Below are 16,265 nucleotides of genomic sequence, written 5' to 3'. Positions count from 1 at the left end.
GCACTTAACCTGGGTAGCTCTCCACCAACAGGGGCCTGCGTGGCACGGCCCGTGCCATGGAGGAGCCTGCTGGGCCACAACAGTGTGGTTGCACTGTGGACGCCACGTATCCAAATAGAACTGACCCTGCACGTATGTGGGAAGACAGGTGAGAGGTAGCTCAGAGAGGGGTCAACGCCCGCTTCTCATTCCCAGCACCTGAGGAGTCAAAAAGGGACATCTGAGTCAAAATGAGTCATTAACCCTACAGGTGGAGCCTAGTAAAAGTTGTCACCTGTGGTTGTTTAAGGGATGTAGCGATGGAGTAAGTCAAGAAAAGCACCAAGGAGGTTGTACCAGCCATGGGCCACCAGGGGGGCTACAGCGGGGGATGGTAGGGGACCGGGGCTGAAACTGAATGCAAGGCCATAAAGGTAGGAAGGGGTGGCCACTTGCCCACATTTCAGCACTAAGAAAACAGGTCAATGACCCTGACTGATGAGGTTTACGTGCGGCAGAGCTGCAGAGGCACCACGGCACCTCCTCGCGTCTGTAACGCTCCTCGTTTTGCAACATGCGGAGCGTTAAGGTTCCAGCCTGTGCCAGACAAGCTGGCCGGGATGCGATGCTGGGCTGAGGGGTGTGGACCGAGTCGGGAGCAGCGCCGTGCGGGAGGGGTGCAGCGCGAGCCCTGTGTGCGACCTCAGCCTTCCAGGGGCCACGCTTCAGAGTGAGAAGAGTGGGTGAAATCAAATGTACTTGACCCAATACACCCAAATTGCTATTTAAACATTTTCAGTCAACAAATTTGAAATATATGTACACACGTTGATAAAGTATTTTTACTAAAGTTCAGAAACAAGCAGGATGGCAGTAGCGGTAGGGGGAGGGGAAAGGGTAGAGGGATTGAGCAAGAAGGAAAAAAGGACTCGTGGACATGCACAGCAGTGTGGTGACTGCTGGGGGGAGGAGGGGTACAAGGGGGCTAAATGGTAAATGGGAAACAATACAATAAAGATGAAGTTCAGTTCTTCCGTCACCCTACCCTCATTTTCAAGTGTCTCCTGGCTACTGTGTGGGACAGCATATTACAAGGGAAACATGCTGTGTTGTGAATGTTGGCTTCCTGCCCGAGCTGCTCAGTGGTAAGAATCCTCGTTGGTTTGTGTGTCTCTAAGACTAGGGTAGGTGCAGCTCCACTACCTCCCCGGCTCCGGGCGGGCCAGTTCTGGGCCAGTGCCTGGCGGTTCTATTGCTAGGTCCACGCCTTACAGAGTTGTTACACCTGTGGCTGGTTGCGGTTAGTTATTTTGCAAGCCTAGTTGGCCAGCCAAGCCAATGACTATTTTTCATTCACACCAAATGTCCCCAGTCTGGCCGGGACACCTCTGAAAGGGGGGGTGGTCCTCCTCTTGTAGCTGAACCATCTGAACCACCCAGGCTTTGTCACCGTAGCAGGGAAAGAGCGAGGGGAGAGGTGGAGAAAGACACAGCGCTCCCGCTGACCACCACTGCCCGGCAGCAGCCACAGACTCCCAAAGGGGCCCTGCCGCCCCGTCTGCGTGTGCAGAAGACTAGGGCAGCGAAGCAGCCAGCGGTGATCTCCAACCCACGGGACCCTCCGCAGTGCTGGAGGGCTGTACAGCCGGCAGTCGCCTGTGTGCAAAGCGGCTGGCCAGCCTGGTGGTTAGGAAGTGACAGCCAGCCGAGCACTGGTGAAGACGCAGAGAAACAGGAACTTCAACGCACTGTGGGCCACATCGAAACTGGACGCAGCAGTGTATTGTTTCCGTTCTCATTCCCCTGGTTCCTGGCGAGGTGGTGTACTTCTGAGAGTGTTTATTGGATGTTGTCATTTTCTGTGTATGGCCTGCCGGTATTTTGTGCATTTTACTGTTAAACTATTTTAAACTTTTAAAAGAAAACACAGTCATTTTCAAAAACCCATTAGGAAAAAGGTTTTCCTTTAGGTTTGGGCCACAGAGATAGTCCCTATTGAAAATTAACGTCAATAGACTAGTGGACACCATAGTAAGTTACCGGCTTTGTCAGAAGCTGTCTCGAAAGGATCTGAGTCCAAATTTTTTAATGGAAAAATGCCTAAAGCAGATTAGATGCATACCCTCACGCAAGTCAGTCCCAGGTGCCTCGGTCGCGCAGCTGCCCTGACACCCGTGTTGGAGGGCCTGCGCTTTGCTCTCTGGCTCCAGGCTGGCCTGGGTTTACGGCGGAGTCTCTGTGCTGCTGCGTTAAGCTAGTTATTGGGATTCTTCAAAATGAACTCTAGGCAAGACAGTTTACCGTTGGCAGAGGTGTCTACGAAGTGGGGGGACTTTCCCTAGCATGTCTTTTAAAGCTACAGTAACGCTCCTCGCTCTTCTTGGCTGTGCCCTTCGGGATGCATTTTCAAGTCGGCCTGTCCACCCCATTGAGACTTTGATTGCAAGAGTATTTAACTTACAGGTGCATCTGAAGAATGCTGGCAGCAAAGGGGACATGGTGGTACCATTTAGGCCAGTAATTGGTTTGAAAATATAACAAAGTTGTGTAAGACTAATCCGGTTTCTAATTTATTCCCTTTATTTGGGGAAACAGATCTCATTCATAGCAACCATGAAGACTATGTTGCATAATCAACTAACACCGTGAAGGAGGAAGAAAAAGAATTTTAGACCATCATATCATTTGCAAATAAGAGTTCAGCAAAATTGCCAAGTGCAAATTCAATATTTAAAAATCAGTTGAATTCCTAGACATCAGCAATGGAAATAGCTCTAAGAAGCATGCTTCTATCATCTTGTCAACATTTTAATAGAAGTCCTAACCAATGAAATATGAAATTAAAAATAAAAATGGTCATCCTTATATTTTCTATGTAAAAAAGATTAGTGCTTACAAGAAATCAGTATTGAAAGAGACAAAAGTTTTCTTAAGAGTTTCACCATTTTATTTAAGCATCACTTCTGGCATAGGTTTTAGAAAGGTAGATTTTGTCACTTTAAGGCAATTTCTTTGCATCCATAAGCTGCTTAGATTTTCTTCATAACTACATTTATTAAATATATAACATATTGAGTTACTTTTTAAAACTAATGTAGCATATTACTTGAACAGATTTCTCATGTTAAATCTCATACGCTGGGACAAACCTTTGCAATCAACTGTTTATATGTATATACTAGGGAGTTTACATATCTAATATTAGAATTTTTATGTAAGTGGCATTGCTCTAACGTTCTCTTTATTCTTGATATAATTTTATTATCAAGATACACTACTCCCATAGAATGGGTTGGGTCACTTTGTTTCTTCATTTGCTGCCACTTGTCTCAGAAAACAGAGCTCCGCTGGTCCTGACATGTTAAGCCACCTCACCAGTAAAATGGTGTTGGACTTGCCTCTTCAGCAGAGGAGGAGAAGCATGGGTGGGGGAGGAGGAAGCTGGAAAGTCTCAAATACCGATTTGATGTCTCAGATTATATTTTTTTCAGGTTTTTAAAAATTTACGTCAGTTGTGCTACTTCATCTAGTGCTACTTCATCTATTCTGTTCAACTCCATAGCCCTAGAAAAATATAGTCAGGTCCTTGTGATGTTTACATGCAAGTAGGATGATGCAAATGATGTTATTTTGTGGGACACACAAATCCATTTGCCCGTGTGCATAGGTAACCTCCCAAGTCCCTTGAATGAGTCAATCAACAGAGGTGGCAGGGTGATCGCTTTAGTAGGGGTGACTCATAAGGTTCTAAACAGAAGATTTCACTCAGTTTGTGAGTATAGCTCACAAACTATACTATAGCTAGAAAACTAAAAGCGCAGTTTTCTCCCAGCCAGGCAGGAAGACGTGCCTCCGTGTGGATCAAGGACAGGCCTAGAAAGCAGATGGTGCTTGTCAGAGGATGAACCTTGACCGCCCCAGCTGCTGGCGCCATGGCAGGCCCTCGGGTGTTCCTCAGGGCCCTGGCCATGCGTTCTTCGCAGCCCCGCTGCCCGATATTGCCTGGTCCAGGCTGCACTGGGCGTGTGCTCACCTGCGGGCGCCTCAGGGCCCAGATAAAAAGCCCATCAGACAAAGAGCTGTCCAACAGCCACGCTGAGCCCCTACGAGTCAGAATAATCTGCTAACGAAACTCAGATTTGTAGTGGCTTAGGCTCAGTGACAAGTCCTCGTGGGCCAGCCACTGAGGGCTGGGCCGCGCACGTTCCTGCTAACCTTACTTTGGGCGCCACATGGCGGATGGCAGAGTACAAACCAGAAAAGAAGCCTGGAGGAGGGAGGGCTGACTCTCGGCGGCCTCAGCTAGGAGGTGACACATGCCATGCTCCCAATGGTCCATTGGCGGGAATTAGTTGAACGGCTCCAACTGCAGCAGAGATTAGGAGATGTAGGGAAAGCACATGGACTATGTGGGAATCAACACTTTGCCAAAATAAATGTATGACTTTGAGCAAGTACCTCGCCTTCCGTGCGCCCCAGTGCTCGGAGGGTTCGCCTCCGTTTAACAGCATCCGCATCACCGGGTATTTTGTAGGAACTACACAATCTCTGGTCCGGTTGCTCCCCGGGGGTGACATGTACATAGGAGAGCTTGGGAAGCACTGGCTAAACCACGACTTCATCAATCCCTTCCTCTGCCCAATTGTTTCCTTTCTCAGAACACCTGCTCCGATTCTCTCCCCACCCCACCCCCACCCCGAGGTGAGGGATTAGACGTTGCCATGGCATTGCTCTTACTCTTAGCAAGTGAAAGGGATAAAAGAGTACTCAAGGTTGGGGGCGGGGGAAGACGGCGCACTTTGTTACCAGCGAAGGCGGCAGATGCAGAGCCACGGGCTATAATTAAGGCTACGTGAGCGGGTGAGGCGGGGAGAGGCGAGCAGGGGGCAGACAGCCAGGATCTCAAGGAGCACCAGTCCTGCGGCTGCATGAGCTGACCCTGGCCCAGGGGGGAAACCAGCTGGGAACGACGGGAACCGGCACGTTGTTGCAGCGCCCCGGGTGCAGAGCTCGCCCCCACCTCGCCTCTGGAAAGCGGCTTCACTCGCCGCCGGCTGCCTAGCGCCCGGGGCACAGAGGGCTCGTGACTGGAGCCGGAAGCCTGAGAGGCACTGGTTTACTGGGCACCCACATCACCAAGGGTCTCACCGGAAACAGCTTCTGATTCAGAACGTCGGGGGACCCGACGGCGACGGTCCAGGGTCCGCCCTTTGCAGCCTTAATGGTCCCTTTTCTAAAAACAGATCAAGCAACAGCTTTTGGGGCAAGTCACCTAGAGCCCCGCTATTCAGACATTCTTAGTTATTTCTGTGAGCTGGCATGGGAAGCAGCTGTATTTTCCAATTTACCCTGTGAGCACAGTACATCCAGCGGTAAATTCCCCAGCCTTGCCTCAGAACCTCAGGGGCAAAAAGAGTGAACCAGACAGTGGAGGCGCCAGCCGCCTGGTATCTCAGCATCTCAGACAAGGTGGATCCCGAGCGCGCGGTACTCCGCTCCTCCAAGCCCCCTCCAATGCCAAGCCTGAGGATTTGGGCCCTTGGGGCGCAAATAGGTCATTTGAAGCATGGGAATAAATATCACAAAGGGGTTCGGAGCAATAATTCCTAAATGGACTCCTGGAACCAGCCACTGGGTGGGCGGGCCACTGGGGAGACCCACGTTGGTCTCGTGGTTTCAATAATCACTAGGGAATCCGCCAGGTGCTTCTGGCGCAAGCAGGTGGCACTGAGGTCCCCGTTGCCCCACCCGACACGCCCGCCACAAGCTGGTGTGGCTATTGTTCTTAACTTGTCTTGAAACTCTTTTGAGGAACAGAAGCAACTCGAGCCTTTGGGAAACCCCTGGTCGAGCCTTTCTCCTTCGCTTTAGAAACCAGACCCCGGCCGTCCTCCGCTTCGCCCAGCCTCCAATTTTATATACACAAGCCCGTCTCTTAAAGGCTTGTGTGCTTTGTGTAGAGGCAACGGGGGTTCTTTCCAGTTTTTATTCACTGTGGTGGAAATTTCTGAAGAAATCCATACAGGGAAACTATTTAGGGCTCAGAGGCTTCTCCAAAAAAAGATCACCATCGGTAGTTACATTTGCTGGGGACTCACACAAATGTTCTCTAGAGCCGGAAGTTATCTGCATGTTAAAATACAGTTAGAATTGAAATGTGTAAAAGCTAAAATTATAAAAAAGCGCAGGCATAATAAATATTTTAATGGGACATTTGTTTAAAGAGCAAAATATGTGCTTAACCTGTAAAATAGGGGGTTGGACTAGATCATAATAATGCTATTTCTTATTATTCCTATCAGGCAGAATGGGAAGGGAACTTTACTTTTGCACATTTAAACCAGCTTCTCAGATGCGCTTCCCACCTTCTAGAAGGAAGGACTGCACACCAGGAGCCAGGAAACCCAGGCAATACTGAACAGTTGAGTAGGAACTGAACGCACAGCTGGTGTAGGGCTGGCTTCACAGGACTCCATGGAGCCTACGGGAATGCTCGCGGTCCCACGGGCATTACAGCCGTCTCTTCAGCTGAAAATTCTGGCCTGCAGATTTGGCTAAGAAACAGTAAAAACAGGGACATCCATCAGCGTCCAGCCAGCTTCACAGCTGCATCAGCCACACTTCATTGCCACCCGAGCCCCAGCCGGGGAAGGTCAGCCACAGGGCACCATGGAGCTCCTGCTTACAAGTCCTCAGCTGCCCAACCAAGTACAAATAGCTCCTCGCTGAAGAAATACGCTCCTCGGCCCACCCGCTGCTATTGTCGTAAAATCTGATGTCTTCCCCGCAGGCTGCTCAGCCCAAAGCCTCCATCTTGCGCCTTTTCATTTCATTCCCAGCCACCAGAACGTGTGTCTCAAAGTCCCTGGCCAATGGGCCAAGATTGGTGTTATCCGCTGGCCTTCCTAAAGCCCCTTTACCCGCCCCCCCAAATTCAGAATCGACAGAGCAATGACACAAGTCAGACGGATGGCGTTACACGGGTCTGCCTGGCTGCCGACACAACTAGCCTGGAGGACGGAGGTCACGTGTGGTCACAGTGGCCCCCTGAGAGTGCGCATCCACGGAGACCTGACGCCCAGCCACTGGCGGGGTGAAGCAACCGTCCCTGGAAGTGCCCCACAGGAGGACACAGGGGGCAGCCCGCGTCCTGGGGGCCGGGTCAACCCAGAAGAGGATGAGCAGCCAGGTGGCCACCAAGGCTCCGGTCACTGAACTGAACACGACGCGACAGGACCGCCCTTGCCCTCCGCTGTCTGCTGTGAAGGTCATGGGCAGAGGGCTGGAAGTCTCCTCACACACGTCCGGGGAGGGGGCAGAAAGCCCCTTCCACTGGTGAAAACAGGAGTGGGGTGGGGCAACGGGACATCGTCACAGGGGAGACATGTGAAATTTGGGCGGGTACTGTTCGGGACATTTTAGGACCAGTCTTTCCGGCACCCAGGCATGCAAAACGTGGGGGGCACTCCTCGGTGCCAGCACCCCGCTGGCTGTTACATACATAATTTCTTCCAACAGTGCTCATGGGGAAAATATTCACATTTACTAGCTGGGTGATGCTAGGAAGATTGACCTGCCTGAGTCATGGTTTCCTCACCTATAAAAGGGGTAAATAGACATTCCAACTCACTTCCAAACCTTCTGCTTTCCTCATTACAAAACCCAAGCGGCTTCCATAGGTCTGATTCATGAAACAGCTCACAAGCCTTTTGCCCTGGCCACCCCAGCTCCAGCTTGAACCCCTGCGTGTTGTAGTCCCCCCCTGGGACCGGGGTGTGGCCCATCCAGTCCCTGAGGGTTCGGGCGGGGCTGAAGCGCAGGGAGGCCTCTGGGCCAGCCTTCCACCCGCTCCTGGACTCTCTTCTTGCAAAGGCTTTCAGATCCTGGGCCGGACCTAGTATCCGGGCTGTAATAAAAGGTGTTGGTTCGATTTTCCCAGTCCATCCTTTCAAGGCCGATGAACAATGGAAAAAGAGCTGCTCTCTTTGGAAGGAAAAGAGAATGTCAAGTTATTTCTATCCATTCATATTCATTGGCCCCATCTCTCCCAATATGTCACCTGTCGAGCCCGACAGGATAGGAACAGACAGGTATAATAGCTCAAAATGATGTGACTTGGGAAAATAAAGGGAGAGTAGAGCGCGAGAGGATCCAGGGCAATGGCCGTGGGGGTTGCTGGGTCCTCACGCTCCCTGTCAGACGCTGAGGAGGAAGATAAACACTTCTGTTCAGCTCAGCCCAGAAACTGTTAGGAGCTGGAGGTGCAAAGAGCAACACCAGCTCAGCCCCTAGAGGCGCAGACAAGGGGAGCCCGAGGACGCAGCACCGAGAGAGCAGGGCAGCCTCCCCCCAACCCCAGCCCGCGGGGCCTTGGCGCCCTTCGGAAAGAGCCTGAGCTGAGTCGGAGGTGAGGGAGGAGGGAGCCAAGCAGAGGGAGAACACAGTCCGCGACGGGAGAGGAAAGCAATGTCTTTCGCCTGCCCAGTCTCACTGCCTTCCAGCGTGGGGCTACCTGCTTTTCATGAAATCCCTGTGGTATTATGATTTATCGTACGAAATAGATATTTGGTCTACGTCCATTTGGAGCAGAGCTCCTAAAACTCCTAGAATGTCCTAAGTGATCAAGGTGTCTTTTGTCATGTTAATGAAGCGATTTTGGACCTCACCTAAGGATGGAGGCCGGTTGCCAGGGAAACCAAGCGCTGCTCAGTCCCTCCCAGCCCTCCGGGAAAGGCGAGGGCTAGAGATTGAGTTCAGCTGCCAGCGGCCAATGATGTAATCCACCTGTGCCCAGGTAAGGAGGCCTTCACAAAATCCCCGAAGGGCTGAGTTCAGAGAGCGTCTGGACCTGTGAGCAGGTGGGTGCTGGGAGGGAGGTGCGCCTGGGGAGGGCGTGCGCCTCCGCACCTTCGCCCCAGCCGGCGCCCTCTGCATCTCTCCCATCTGGCTGTTCTGCGTCCTAGCCTTTTACAGCAAACCAGTGATCTAGTGAGTGACATCTTTCCCTGTGTTCTGAGCACCACTCCAGCAACTTAACGGAACCCCAAAAGGGACCATTGGACCCTCCAATCTATAGCCAGTCAGAAGGAGGTGACAGCATAGGCTGAGTGGCATCAGGGGTGGGGGGGGACTGTTTTGTAGGACTAAGCCTGGGGAACCCGACGATATCTCTGGGCACGTGGTGTAAAAATCAAATTGAATGGAAGTGCAGGCCGCCCAGCTGGCGTCGGAGAACTGCCGCTGGTGCGGAAAGGCCCCCTACCATACACTCACACTTTCTTCTGGGCAGTAAATAACGTCTTTGCTGAACACCCCCCCACCCCACACACACAAATAGAATTAAAAGCTCTGACCACCCGTGCTTCGGAAGAGTGTCAACCCCTGCTTGATTAAGTGGGTCTGTTGCAGGCTTGAGAAAAGTTGCCAGCGTAGAATATGGGAGTCAATGAGATCATCAGAAACCATCCTGTAAGGGAGCTGGTGGTGGGTTTTCAGGGAATCAGAAACACCTGAACTAAGGTACAAAATTACGTTTGGGCAGAGCCGGTTTCTCTTCTGGGAGGCAGATCCATAGCTTTGCCATGCGATGGGGGAAAGGAAAGCCCCTCTGGGGACGGTGCCGGGGGAAGGGGCAGCAGCCACGCACAGAGTGAAACTGGACCGCGGTCTGACACGGTCCGCAGACGTTAACTCGGAGTGGACTGAAGGCGTAAGGACGAGACCAGAAACTCCTAGAGGAAGACACAGGGGAAGAGCTGCTTGACATTGGTCCCCACAATAATTTTTTGAATATGACACCAAAAGCACGGGCAAAAGAATATACCAGCAAAAATAAACAATGGGACCACAAACTAAAAAGCATCAGTACAGCGGAAGAACCATCAACAGTTAAAAGGCAGCTTATAGAAAGGGAGAAGTTAAAAGGCAGGGTCCGGCAGAAGGCAGGCCTTCCTGAGTGTGGGTGGTAGAGGAACAACGTGGGTGTAACGATTTACACTTTTAATTTGGACACTTCACCTAAAATGCCCTACGGTACGCTTGAGTGTGATATTGTAATGTACAAAATCACATGCTTATGATTTTTGTAATAAAAGAGTTTGTAATTAAAAAGGGGCATTATTTGTGCTGGACCCTGTATTTGCAAACATAGATATATATCTGATACAGGTTAATATTCAGAATATATAAGGAACTTACACAACAGTAAAAAAAAAAAAATTCCAAAGGGCAAAGGACTGAATGGACATTTTTCCAAAGAAGACACGCAAATTAACAGGTCCATGAAAAGGCGCTCCCCGTAACTAATCATCAGAGAAATGCAAGTCCAAACCACGGAGACATCACCTCACACCTGTCAGGATGGCTGTTTATCAGAAAGACACGAGTGTCATGAAGGGGGTGGAGGAACAGAAGCCCTCGTGCTCGCCGGTGGGGCCGCCGGACCTTCTGCTGCTTTAACAGACTTCCCTTCTGGGAACTGAATCCCTGCTCTTGCGCACTCACACACACCAGGTGGCAGTGTTCAATTAGTCAAAAGAAAAATCCTAGGCTACGGACCGGACCGAGGTATGGAATAAAGGCATTAAACTAATTCTAAATTGCTCTTAACCCCTCGCAGCTTCTTGGAGGCACAGTGGTCCCCCCACGTCGGCAGGGATACGTTCCCAGACGTCCCCCGTGGACGCCGGGAACCACGGAGAGCCCTGACCAGCGCGTCTCTTCTTGCACGCGCACACTTCAGGGCTTCTCTCGGGCGGCCCCAGGCTGCCCCCGTCACCGCTCCTGCACTCCGGGGCCGCCACGAAGCCGGGCAATACCAGGGCAGCAGACGGGACCGACAGGACTGTACGGTGGCCTGGGTACGCTGGACAGGGAGGATTCTCGCCCCCGGAGGGACAGGATGGTGCGCGACTTCACCACACACTCGTCCAAACGGTGCGCTTGCTTAGTGAGACCTATGAATTGTTTATTTCTGGAATTTCCTATTGAATATTTTTGGACCCTGATTGCCTGTGGGTAACCCAAACCGTGGACAGACGGTCCCACTACGGGTAAGCCAGCAACGACCATCAGTGACGCTGCCGTGCTGGCAGTACTCCTGAGAGCTGGGGACATGCGGGCTAACCCCACCTGACTGAGGGGGGACTCGGCCCGGGCAAGTGCAGCGGCAAAGTCATGGGCATCTAAGTGGCCGGCCCAGGACTCGAACGCAGGTCTTCTGGCTTCTAGTTCAGTGTTCATAACATCATACTGACGTGAACTGAAGGGATATTAAAGATGGGTTTTTCCTTCCAATCTTCCTCCCAGACAAAAGACATCCCTGCCTGTTGGCCCACGTCCCAGCCAGCCCCACCCCGACTCTACCACATGTTCAGTGTTTCTAGAATGTCTCAAATAACCATTCTGAAGGCAGTTTGATGGTGCCAGGTAGACTCCAGTGGAAGAACCAACCAACCAAAACCAGGGAGAAGTCAAGCCCGGTGATACTAGAGATCTTCAAGGGTTATTTTTGAGAGTCTAGGGGCTCCCTTTAGGAAGTGGATTCTATTTTATCTTTTGGCCTTTTACTTTTTTTTTTTTCCACATTTTTAAATTTTTGCTCTAGGATTACAATATCTATGCTTGACTTTTATGCCACTTCAATATACATCATTCTTTTTTCTGTGTTTCTCTCATGTTATCACTTCAGCGTGCGCTAGTAGCCTCAAGACACAATGGTCTAATTTTTGCTTAGAGCAGTCCTGTCTTTTAAAACACTAAGAGGAAAAATGGTCTTAGGCACTCACCTAAGTGGTTTGCCATTGTTCACGATGCTCCCCCATCTTTCTTGAAGATTCCGCCTCTGATTTCTAGTTTCTTACGCCGTGGTAGTGTGGAAATGCTGACAACAAAATCTCTATTTCCTTTTATCTGAAAATATCTTTTGCTATTCACCTTGAAGGACATTTTTTTTCTCAATTTGGAACTCTAGTTTATTGCACTAAGTGTTGTTCCCTGGTCTTCTGGTCTCTAGTCTCTGATAAGTCAGTGATCATTTGAAACATTGTTCCCTGTATGTATTTTTCTCTGTATGCTTGCAACATTTCTTTTCTCTTTGTAACTCAGTAGCCTAAGACAGACCCCACGGCAAGTGGACTTCGCAAGTCCGTGGGGGCTCCTCAAGCCTCGCTGCCCCAGGAGCTGAGGGGTGAGATGTGCCCCTGGCCAGGCTGCCCAGCAAGGCCTCCGCGGGACAATCACCAGTGCTCACCAGGCCGCAGCAAACAGCAAGCCCGTCTGAAACATCCTGCAAGTTAGCTATTTTCTCCCACCGCGCCCACCCTCTAGGACCGCAGAGACATGTTCTCCAGGAAAATGTGTCACCAAACACAACCAGAAAAGGGTTAAGTTTGGGAAGACAGAAGCATAGCACCCACCCCAACCCAGAAGGCACACCAGCCCCACATTTCCTGGTGTGAGACGTTTTGAAGGCATTGTCAGATGGCCTTCAAAATGGTTGAGGCGTTATAGGAACACTGAACACGGGGTGGGGGTGGGGGTGGGGGTGGGGGTGGGGGTGGGTGGGACGTGGGCCAACAGGCAAAGGTTTCTTGTGTGGGAGGAAGACTGGAAGGAAAAACCCATCTTTAATGTCCCTTCGGTTCATGTCAGTGCAATGTTGGGAACACTGAACTAGAAGCCAGAAGGCCTGGGTTCGAGCCCTGGCCGGCCACTAGAGGCCCACGACTTGCCCATTGCACTTGCCTTGGCTGAGTCTCCCCCTCACTCAGGTGGGGTTAGCCCACGTCTCCCCAGGATACACGGAAGCCCAAGCAGAGAGTCACCGTGGTGATGGGACAGTTTTAGAATCCTGCTCCCCGCCTGGGCCCTGGCTGCCCAGCGCGAAGGGGCTGCTGCTGACCGTCGGCCCGGCGGGTCCGTCATGCGGCAGGTGGCTACAGGAGCAGGGACGTGAAGGGACACCTGCCGCAGCCTCGCGCTCAGCCGGCACTGCCTGCATGCCCCTCCCAGCTGGCACGCCTGCTCGCTGCGGCCTAAGAACAGCCGCCAGCTTAGCAAATGGTCAGACTCAATGCGGTGGCCCACCCCTCACCAGCACAGAGCGCCACACGCGTCCTGGGAGATCTCAGCCCCCAAATACATTTTTGGACAGAGTAACTAGAACTAATGGAAAAGGAGCCCACAGGTCACAGAAGGGCGTCACCTGAAGGTCCCACCGCAGCCCACCCCGGGGCAGGTGTCGTCGGGAACGCCCAGGTGGTGAAGGTCGCTGTGCGAGCCCGGGGAAGCCTGCACGACCCAAGCCACCGAGAGGAAGCTGGGGCGCATCTCATTTTATGTCCTGAAACAGTCCATTCTCATCTTTGTGTGGGTGAGCGCGTGAGAAAAGACGGGTTTTTAAAAAGGTGGTTCATCCTTTGAATACAACAAAGTTAATTCTTCCATTTTGGTGACTGGAGGTGCACCGGAAGGCACCAGAGAAGACAGGTGGACATGATGTTGGGTGGGACGTGGGGACCCTGTCGAGAGGCCCCTCCCAGGGAGGAGGGGAACCTCTATCACAGGGAGGTGCGGAGGGAGCGCCTTGCTGGGCGCTGAGCTGCGCCTCCGCCCTGCCAGGGGGCCCAACAGGCTGGGCACCCTGCTGCGAAGAGGGGCTGCCTCACGCTGCCACCCCGCGCCTGCCCTTGGCCCTTCGCCTGTGAGAGCCGTGCCTCGGCCTGCACTTTGAGGAGGATGGCAGCTCCAGGCACCACAGCAGCCTGAGTGGCAGGTGAGCGCCAGACCCTTCCCTCGGTGGACTCGGCCTGAGATGCGCCTACCTGTTCCTTAGAGGCCCCGTCACCTCGCCCCGGGGGCCGGCTCATGGGCCCCCAGTGCAGAGGCTGCTCCCGCCACCCCGCCTCTGGACCCCCGCTGCCACGTCAAATACCAGACAGCGACGAGAACCGCCAGAGATGTTCACAGACTGGCTCTCAGCCTCTTGAACGGGTCGGGTCTCGTTAGGACGAGGGGGAATTAAGGCACAGATGGAATGGAGGTGGTTAGTCAACTGACCTTAAATTAAGGAGGTTTTCCTGGATTTCGCACCAGGGGGAGCAGAGAGAGAAATGCAGGAGGGACTCAGGAGTGGAGGTGAGAGGCTAAGTGCGGACGCCGGGGGCCCCTTGGGGGGGGGGGGTCTGACTGAAGACCAAGAAGGGGCCCTCGGCCTGGAACGCAGGACTTTCCGGGGGTGGAGGATGCATGGACACAGGACACAGGCCGTCATTTAGGAAACCAAAAAGGAATACAACCTGCGAACACCTGGTTTAATCCAAGTGACACCCACTTCACACCGTGATCTCCAGAATTGGAAGATAAAATGGAGTTTGATTTGATCCCAGACTTGGTAGTTATATCTACAGCCTATTGCTGCTACAACAAGTATGTGTCAAAATATTTTATTTCAGGCGCTTCATTCAGGGGAGTCCATACCAACTCAAAATATTTTATAAATATAAACATTTTAAATATTTATAAATATGATAAATATTATAAAAAGTATAAATATTTTATATTCAAGACATAGGATTCACAGATGCTCTTCCCCTGGCAGCACTTATCCAGAAGAGTCATAAAAATAGCAACAGCCTCTTAGCACCCCGCCCTAGAGCACTGGAAGGGTCTTCATGGTGTTATTTTAATTGAAACATCAAATGTAAAAGCGTAAATGCCTTCAGAGACTTAAATTACTAAAACCTATGCAAGAAGAAATAGGTATCAGTATCCATATTTCCTATGAAGGAACTAATACGAGGTCAGTCAGGAAAAAGTCCAGCCATTGTTAATATAATGAGAACAGTTTGCACAACATTGATGTCACCTGGCAGCCAAGGAGAGTGGCCTGGAATGCACATGCGTGAACCATGATGACTTCACTGTCAGTGGGGGCGGTAGATGTTGTTGAGTGAGCACGTGTAGTGTGTGGCCATCACATTCAAAATGACTGAGCAAGTAGAGCAACGAATCTGCATCAAATTTTGCGTTAAGCTTGACCATTCCTCTACGGAAACCCTTCAGAGGATTCAGAAGGCCACAGCTGTGGGTAACTGGTGATTAGCAACTTCATCACGACAATGTACCCGCTCGTGCATCACGTCTCATGCAGAGTTCTTTGGCAAAACATCAAATCACCCAGGTGAGTCAGGCCCCCGACAGCCCAGATTTGGTGCCCTGCAACTTCTGACTTTTCCAAAAATTAAAGTCACCTTTGAAAGGGAAGAGATTTCAGACCTCGATGATATTCAGGACAGTATGATAGGGCAGCTGATGGCAATTGGGAGAACTGTGTGAGGCCCCAAGGTGGCTACTTTGAAGGGGACTGAGGCATCATTGTCCTGTGCACAGTGTTTCTTATACCTTGTATCTTCAATAAATGCCTCTTTTTCATATTTCATGGCTGGATACCCTCTGGACATAATATCTCGTGTATGTGAAATCTTCCCACAAAGTATTCTCTGGGTGTGGGTAATGTCCCCCCTGGATTCTGTCCTGGTTCAGAAGAAACATGCTAATCATACACAAATATTTCCTTTCAAAGGAAAAAACCTAAAAAATTTTCCAAAGGGTACTCTCCCCTGCCAATCTGTGGATTGACCAAGATGCTGGCCACACACAACTCTTCCAGCAAGTTCTTCCCAAGAACCCAGCCCTGTACCTCTTCTCCCTTCCCCTAGGACAGCTGTCCTACAGGGCCTGAGTCCCCTCCCCCAAAACATCAGCAGACACAACACAAAGGGGCTGAGATCCGCAAAGCCAGACTAATAGCTGTGCGCATATCGTAGAGGCTGGTGCTGACTCGCACTTTGCCCCACTGGCCTGGAGAGAGAGAGAGAGAGAGAGAGAGAGGCAGAACTCTCCCTCTGTGCTACTGGCCCTCACCCCAGCTGGCGGAATTCCCAGGACACAGCACCTCCTAGCGACCATTCTGAGAAACTGCTGGAGCTGATTCAAATCTGTCATCTTGAGAAAGCAGGCTGCTCACAGGGTGAGCTGTTGTTACCTGTCACTGGACAGGCACCACAGACCGGCCTGTAGTGTGTGGGTCTTTGACTTCGTGTAGAGTTTTCACAACACGAGTCGAGGTGGTTTTGAGAGTACGTCTATTAAAGTTGGGGACCGTGAAACCCAGGAAGGACTTAGGACGAAAGAAGTAACAGGAGAGCCCAGGCGGGGCTGCTGTGAGCTCACCGGGAAGTCAGAGAAGCGGGGCCCTGGAGACAGGGCCGGGGTCAGCCCGCATC

Source organism: Pteronotus mesoamericanus, unplaced genomic scaffold (assembly GCF_021234165.1).
Source record: "Pteronotus mesoamericanus isolate MK-2021 breed Mesoamerican mustached bat unplaced genomic scaffold, CSHL_Meso_final contig_68, whole genome shotgun sequence".
Lineage (NCBI taxonomy): Eukaryota > Metazoa > Chordata > Mammalia > Chiroptera > Mormoopidae > Pteronotus > Pteronotus mesoamericanus.
Note: the sequence above shows the minus strand (reverse complement) of the source record.